Here is an 8,125-nt window from a genome sequence, read left to right as displayed (position 1 = left end):
GTAATGCCCTCCTGACTGAGTGCAACAGCAACAGCAGACACCATGGCCGCCATCAGGTCCTCCTCCATGTTCAGGTCTTCAGCGTCTGGAAACGCTGCCAGGGCTGGGTAACAGGATAGGGCATCCGCAGCACAATTTTTCTTGCCTGGAAGGTATTTGACATGGAAGTGAAACTGGAGGGTTTTCTCTTTTAATCTGAAGAGTCTTGGGTTGCTGATATCCTTGAGGGCCCTGTCTTTAAACAGCCCCACTAAAGGGCGGTGGTCATTCACCAGCAGAAGATTCGGGCACCTGAGGAGAAAGAGCCTGGCCTTCTGTAGGCACCACGCAACTGCCAACGCCTCCCCTCCACTGCCGCGTAGTTAGCCTCAGCAGGTGAAAGATGCCTGCTTCACACAATGTAAGTCGCCAACCCCCACGGCAGCAAAATGGTGTATTGGCGGACATGCAGGAGCAGTACTGCTGGAGGATGATGAAGCCTAAGCCTTCCTTACTCCAGTCAGTCACAATCGCTGTGGGCCTTGAATAGTCGTAATACACTAATCCGTCACCCACTAGCCGGCAAATGGTGTCCTTGGCCAGCTCGAACTTTCGCTGCAATTGAAGATCCCAGTATATTCTCTTGCCAGCTGGCTTCTTCAACAGCTCCCAGAAAGGTTCCATGGCCGGCGCCGTGTCCATGAAAGGGGCCAGCTGGTTCACCAGTCCAAGACCGGATGTCAGTGATGGTGGGTTGGGACGGCATGGGGAATTGTTTGACGGCTGCCAGCTTGTCATCCAAGTGCTTATACTGCCGAGAGAAAAACCCACAAAGTCCACCTCCCTCTTGGCAAACGGGAACTTCTCTGGTTGCAAGGTTATTCCCCGTTTGGCACACGTCTCCAGGAAGTGGTATACGTGCCAGAAAGCCTGTTCCATGCTTGAGTCAAACAACAAAGTGTCGTCCACACACTTGAACCTGCGGGGAATATCTTCGATAGCATCATTGAAACGCTTAGTATAGGCGTCAGAGGCGGCATAGTGCCCCATAGGGGTGTGGATGTAGCGATATCGTCCACAGAGGATAATGAAGGTGGTGAGGCAGCTGCTGGCGTCGTCAAGCTCTACCTAGTGAAAGCCCAAGAATGCATCAGCCACCATTTTGTAGGAGTGGGACGAAACACTGGAAACAATGTCAAAGGGGTGTGGTGAGTCTCACGGAAGTAGCAGGCATTCAGGCGCTGATAGTTGACTGTCCTTTGAGGACAGTCCGATTTCTTAGTGACAACCACCATCCGCACACACCACTTTGTTGATTCGCCTGCGGGGACAGGCACCAATATCCCTTTCCGCACATCTTCATCAAGTTGTTTCTTGACTTCGTGTTCCCAGTGTTGGGGCACCTGTGCTGGGGTGTGACAGGCGAAGGGGCGCGCGTCTGTGTTCAGATGGATATGGTGTGGTGCACCAACCATAGCCGGGAGTGGTGACCTGTCCGTGTTAAATGTTGAGGCAGAGAAATGTTGTTTTAGTCACTCCTGCAGGCGTTCCACGTTCTTCTCCAGTGGTGGATACGGCATGACCTTGGGTGTAGGTGGTAATCCTGGGTCCGAGACAGGCTCCAGCCCCGTTCCTGCTGCCGTGGGGACGTGAAAGGGGAAGGTGTCGGGCACGAGTCCCAGCTCTTTACACGCCGTCAGAGAAATAAATAAATTCCTGGCAGTCTTCACCATGAACACTTCCTGTCGTGTGCTCCTTCCGTCCAAGGCAAAGCAACACTCAACCGTCCCTAGGCAGGCCAGTGGCAGGTCGGCGACGTCCCTCAGTCCTCCTTTTTTTGGGTAGGCCTGGATGCACTGAAGACCCAGCTTGGCGAGTAGAGCTGGCTCTGCCACGCACACCTGAGCTACTGTATCTGCCATAGCCATGACCGGACATCCCTCCTTGCACCCACGGTGTGATGCCATGACAGCTTCGATCGAGTGGTTGTGGGCCGCATCGCACCTCACCCACATATGACATCGCGCAAGACGATGATAGTGTTTCTTGTCTGGCCGCTTCCTGCTTTTACACATCTGCTTGTAGTGTCCTTTTTTCTGACAGTGGTGACAAGGTACATCCTTCGGAGGACACAAGGATTTCCCCGTGGCGTGGTGGACCACAGTTGCTGCATGGTGGGCGGGAGGCAGCAGCATCAGCGCTGTGTGCACCTACATCTGGCACACAAGCCGCGAGAGACCCGGTCTCCTCACACCACTCTTCATAGCCAGCACCGGCACCACGAACACATAGGGAGTCTCGCTCTGCTGCTTTGTATGACAGACACGAGGCTTGTCTACATCGGAGTACATGGCATACTGCAGGAAAAGCTCTTTTTTCAGGGTTGGGTTGCTGAGGCCCACAATAGCTTTTCTCAGAATCATGTAATCAGACAAATCACTATCACACTCTGGACAACGTAAGTTACAGTCCAAGGCCTGTTGTGTGCATCTCTGAAAATATTCCGCCATGGGTTCAGCACGGCCCTGCTCACCACTGAAAAAGTCACTCCACAGCACTGCCTGGTTCACGGCGCATTGGGGAACGCTGCCAACGGTGTCCAACGCCTCGGATGCACTCAAGACCTCCCACTGTCTTAATGAGTATCTTGCGTCGAGGGCGCTCTGCAGAGAGGGAACACACAGCAAATGGATGTGTTGAACGCACACCTCATCAGGCCATCCATGGAGAGACAGCCACGTATTCACGGACCTCCTCCATGTGCGGAAGGATGCCGATGACATCTCTAGCTCGCACTTCTCCGGTGAAACCGATGATTGTACTTTCACTGTCGTTGCCAGTTGACTCCTGTCCACCAATAGAGAGGCCAAGCTCGGCAGAAGCGCTCGCCATGTTGGGGCTGCAGCACGGCCTCTAGTTACTGCCAGACGTCCCCCTCCTCCTCAGGTGTCTCCCCGTGGCCCTGGGGGTTTCGTCCATCTTGTCGGTAGTATCCTACTCACTGCGCCATGTAGGGTTGGCCAGGGGTAAGTAAACACGAAGGCGGAGTGGTTGTTTACTAGGTCCTCTCAGAGACGGTGTGGGGACGTGACTGCAGTGCTTCCATGAGTTGATGAAATCTTACCCTAGATTTTTGTCAATTTTACCCTAGATTCGAGTGTTTTACCATAGATTGTCGAAGTTGCCCATTAATTGTTGATTAATGCACTCTTATCATACATAAGTTTAAATATTGCCCCCCCACCCCCAAACACACACACACAGGACTACACACTACAGCTACTACTGCGGCTGCTCTGTGTGTGAACTGTGATCTAACCGCGTAGTAGACGGGTGAGTGGAGACTGGGGAGAAAGGGGATGGAGTGGGGGGGTGAAGGGATGATACAAGTCACGGGGATGATTGTGTACATGAATCGAACATGAAAGAGAACCAGCACTGCCACTCCCGGGAAAACATATCGAACAGCAGACAAGTCTTATGAAACCTTACAGGAAAACATATGTAGCCGCTGACAAAGTAACAACCCTTAACCATCCTTAAAGACACCTATATAATTTAATTACGTCAATACTTAGCAGATAATGTATTTTACTATCATTCATTACTTTATGATATAAGTATTTGCAACAATATTATCATTTTACCCACATGATAATATAAAAGTTACTCCACTATTGTATCGAAGTCACGACTAGAAGAATGGAATCAGACAACACCCACAACAAGGACGGATGGATGCGACATGTCACCAGCTACCATCAGCTCATTAATTTATTTCACAGCGTATTTTTTATATCGGTTCTCTCTAGTATGCCACACAATATGTAAACTTAAATCTTCATCTATAGTACCCACTTCTATGGCTTACCACACGTCTTACTATTTAGTTTTATTCGAATTGTAACTCCTTCTTGATCTCATTCCCTGAGATTGGTGGGGTTGTTCCATGCTGATTGGCTGAAAAGCGTTTGCCAAACGCGAGTAAACGCTTTGGAAAGACGTTTGCTTATGTTTGCAAAAACTTGCCTCAGTTTGACTCCGTTTGCCCCAGCCGATCCGCAACTGAAAACGCCTCTTATATATCTGGACCAAGAGAGGAAGTTGTGGTATGGGTTTAAGTTTGGAGGACAGCGATGGTGCTGCCATCTGTTAGAAGCGAGTACTTTCATAGAAAACGTTTTCAGGAGTAACTTAAGATTTCTCTCATGCTTCCTCCAGACCCCTTAATTTTCCCTGCATTCTCTCGTGGTTATGAACTTATAAAGCAAATAAAACATGTTTATACACACACACACACACACACACACATATATATATATATATATATATATATATATATATATATATATATATATATATATATATATATATATATATATATATATATATATATATATATATATTTTCTGCCCGCCTCCGCCTGGGCCACACCATACTCCTCACTTGGACCGCTTATTACGTCTGTCTCATGACCCCTTCTTGTCCCTGGTGTAGGACTACCCCTGATGCTATGGAACATTTCCTGCTTCAATGTTCATGCTTCCACTCTTAACATACTGCACTACGCTCCCGGCTCTTCGTCCTGGCCATCATAACACTGGACATGCCCACCCACCCTCATGGCGGCCTCAGTAGTCCACCCCTCCTGGCAACCTGCTGTCCTTCGCCTTACTTGTGCCTTTTGAGGAAGACCGGCCAGCCACCACACCTGTGATACCCACACAAGACTACCCCAGGGCTCATAAGGATTCAAGAGGCCACGAAGATCTATGGATCCTTATGAGCCCTGAGGTAGTCCTGTATGGGTATCACAGGGGTGGTAGCTGGCTGGTCTTCCTCAAGAAGGCATCAGTAAGGCGAAGGACAGCAGGTTGCCAGAAGGGTGGGCAGGTCTAGTGTTGTGATAGCCAGGGTGGAGAGCCAGAAGCGTTGTGCAATATGTTGAGTGGAAGCGTGGGCATTGAAGCAGGAAATGTTCCATAGCATCAAGGGTAGTCCTACACCAAGGGCAGAAGGGGTCACGAGACAGACGTAGGCGATGCACGTGAGCACCGACTGTGGTGTGACCCAGGCGGAGGTGGGCGATGGCCGATATACCTTGCGCTCCTTCCCGTGACTGACTGACTGTTTGAATCTTGTAACGGCGCTCATCCACCGCTGATGGATCACCCTATCCCTCACCCCCTTACTACCTGAGATCTGCGCGCCATCTGTTAGAAGCTAAGCTTCCTAATCAATTCCTCCAGCCTGCTTATTGAGCCCGCATATCCTTATACTATACAATCCTTGATCTGGACCGTGCGTTCGCCCATACATGGGAACCCCTCTACTGAAAACGACAGTAACACTGCCAGACGAATCTCCCTCGTCACTCGCCGGAAAAACTATACTCTTTAGTCGCAGGATCACGCCAAGCTGAGACAGCCTCATTCCACCATAATATAAAGATATTATTATGGGGATGGGATAACTGAAGGCAAGGCTCAAATAAAACATTACACATTTAATTTCTGCAGGGTATATTTTCTGACGGCCCTGGTACACGCGGCAGAAGCTGGATGCACATGTCCAAATTATTTTTGTAGTACAGATTTGCGTCTACCTTGTTCAAAAACATCTTGTCACAGACGTCACAGGTAAATCTGTTAAGTGTAAAAAAAACTGTTGGTAATTCTTTATAACAAGTCTGTCCATCCCCTCCATCCCCCCCACTCCCCCCAAACAAGCTTGGGGGGCCTGTGTGGAATCGGGAGTTTAGGTGGGGAAAATAAGCACAATATGGGCATCAAAGAAAACAAAACTGGAAATTTTCTATAATATTTCATGTTTTTCCAACCAAGCATAACCTATTCTAACCTAACCTAACCTAACCTAATGTAACTTAACTGGACCCGCCCCCTGCTAGTGCATTAACCTAACCTAACATAACCAAACCTAATGTAACTTAGCCCCTGTGGACCCCTCCGCTAGGGCATTAATCTAACTTAACATAACGTACCTAACCTAATATAACCTAATCGTGGGGGCTGCGCCTCCCCTGGACCCCCAACACTAGGGCATTAACCTATCATAACCTAACCTAAGCTAACCTAAATGGAGGGGGCTTACGGCGTCAACCTAGCGTACCATAACAAGCTAACAAGGAACCTAAAAAATTATAACGTTATGCTTCTTGAGTGGCAGCTCATGATTGGAGGGATTAGCTCTATAGATACCATGAAATCCTTATATGCTGCTACCCATAAATCCCTGTTTATACCCACAAATCTGTTAGAAACAACTGAAAACCATTTCAGTGTTTACTCTTGACTGGTGCAGAGCTAGCTGGACTTAGAAAAATTCCTACTTCGCTGAACTCTCAAGCACTATTACAGCCAAACTAGACGCTTGTTGCTCAATTATTTTTGTTTACGGCAAGGTCACCAAGTCTTCTACATATGTGAGTTTCTTGTTGGACGTGACACAGACTTTTTATAAAGATTAACTAAATTGTTTTTATAATATGGGAGCGCCTATGGCGGTGTTGAGACCAAATAACAGAGGTGAATAGAGCCCTTAAGATCCCAGGTATCACTTCCCATGTCACATTTTCCTACTTTTTAAGGTATTACAGGTAATATACCCAGTATCCATTAATACACAATATGCCAGACAAGATGTTACACCACTAGTGACTGCTTGTCATTCAGTAGTTACATTGGCCGAGACATTTTTGTTGTGTATTCCTTCAAGTTTTTGCACTGGTAGAAGAGGCCATGATGTTGTGTGTTCGTTTGCCCAAAGTTTTCAGAGCACCACCATTAAAAAATATACCCAAATCTTCCGCAATATTGCTATAGCTTTATGTCATTATCAAGCAACAGTGCAAATATCCTATCATCTTTATATTTTACAAGTACTTTCCTTAGATGCATAACCTATGACATTCTCACATAACTGGAAATCAAAGTCGGAGTCACAAGCTTTGAAACGAGTAGCATGAGCTAGAATGCACCCAGCTCCAGCAAGAGTGCGTAGTCCCAGATGTATCGAGAGTGCAAGACTCTGTTTTCATTTAATTCAAACCGCAAGGCCGAGAATTCTTATGAATTTCAATATCACTAAAAAGTTGCAAAATTTATTTCCTTTACATAATAATACTTATCATATCTTCATGTGCCTCATAATAGTGATTTTTATTGATTTATAACTTACAAAGTTGGCAACTCATCTCGCAACCAATCAGCGTCAGTGTTCGCTATCACGTGACTCTGAGGACCGAACAGAAGCAAACACCCTTGAAAGGTGTTCGCCTATGAGGGTGAACGGTTTTGGACCGTTCGCCTTCTGCAAAGTGCTACTGAAAACGCCCATGGTTTACTCTAAAGAGGTTGAATAATGGAAGGCGGCATGCTGTCACAAAAGTGAAGCCGATGCACTTTTTTGGCTCCTACCCCTCTTACATCCAAAATATTATCAGCCACCCATTGAAAATACATAGGAATGCCCAAGTATACGCTCCTTATTTTCTGCCTTGTCCATGTTTTAAGGCCGCCTATACAAGTGACCTTAGAATACTGTTAATAGTCATGGCATACCATGCCACGAAGATTTAAATGGTACATCATACATATAAATTAGATAATACAGTGTTTTTCTCAGCTTTGGTGGACTTTGAGGAAAGGTGGGAAGCTGTCTTTGGGGCAAATGTATGGCTAGACCAGGTCCTGTACACATGTAAATATACATAATTTGAAACATATTCTTGCGATGACGCTGAGTAGGGTAGATAGCGTTGGCAGCGCTATCACGTTGGTAGCATTGCTTTTGTTTGCAGAGGTGGTATTGAGGCTACCTGGATGTGCCGTGACCAGAAGCAGGTGGATATTCCAGCTGTGATTGGCTCGTGGATGAGCCAATAGGAGTGGAGCAGGGGGTATAAAAACTGGTCGCAGCCTTGCTCTGGGGCAAGACGTTGCTAAGACAATACACGACAAGATGCTGTCCTGCCTCCAGTCCCTGCTAGGCTGTGAGATGAGTACTTCCACTCGCCACTGCCCACCACTGTCATTTCACTGCACTTGCATATAACTGTATAATGTAAGTACTCTGTGTGCCACCTTGTACTGTATTATTTTCTGTGCCATTAAACTAAAGGAATTGT

General features: G+C 47.2%; 1 long non-coding RNA gene across 1 annotated transcript; it reads left to right on the top strand.

Moving 5' to 3' along the window:
• The first annotated feature begins 4,729 nt into the window (after window positions 1-4,729).
• On the top strand, window positions 4,730-8,125 carry LOC123513227. Its single transcript, XR_006677292.1, has 2 exons — window positions 4,730-4,864; window positions 7,799-8,125. It is a non-coding gene; the product is annotated as an uncharacterized LOC123513227 (long non-coding RNA).

The sequence above is a fragment of the Portunus trituberculatus genome, chromosome 35 (genome assembly GCF_017591435.1).
Source record: "Portunus trituberculatus isolate SZX2019 chromosome 35, ASM1759143v1, whole genome shotgun sequence".
NCBI classification, from domain to species: Eukaryota; Metazoa; Arthropoda; class Malacostraca; order Decapoda; family Portunidae; genus Portunus; species Portunus trituberculatus.
This window is presented reverse-complemented; position numbering and strand designations above follow the sequence as displayed.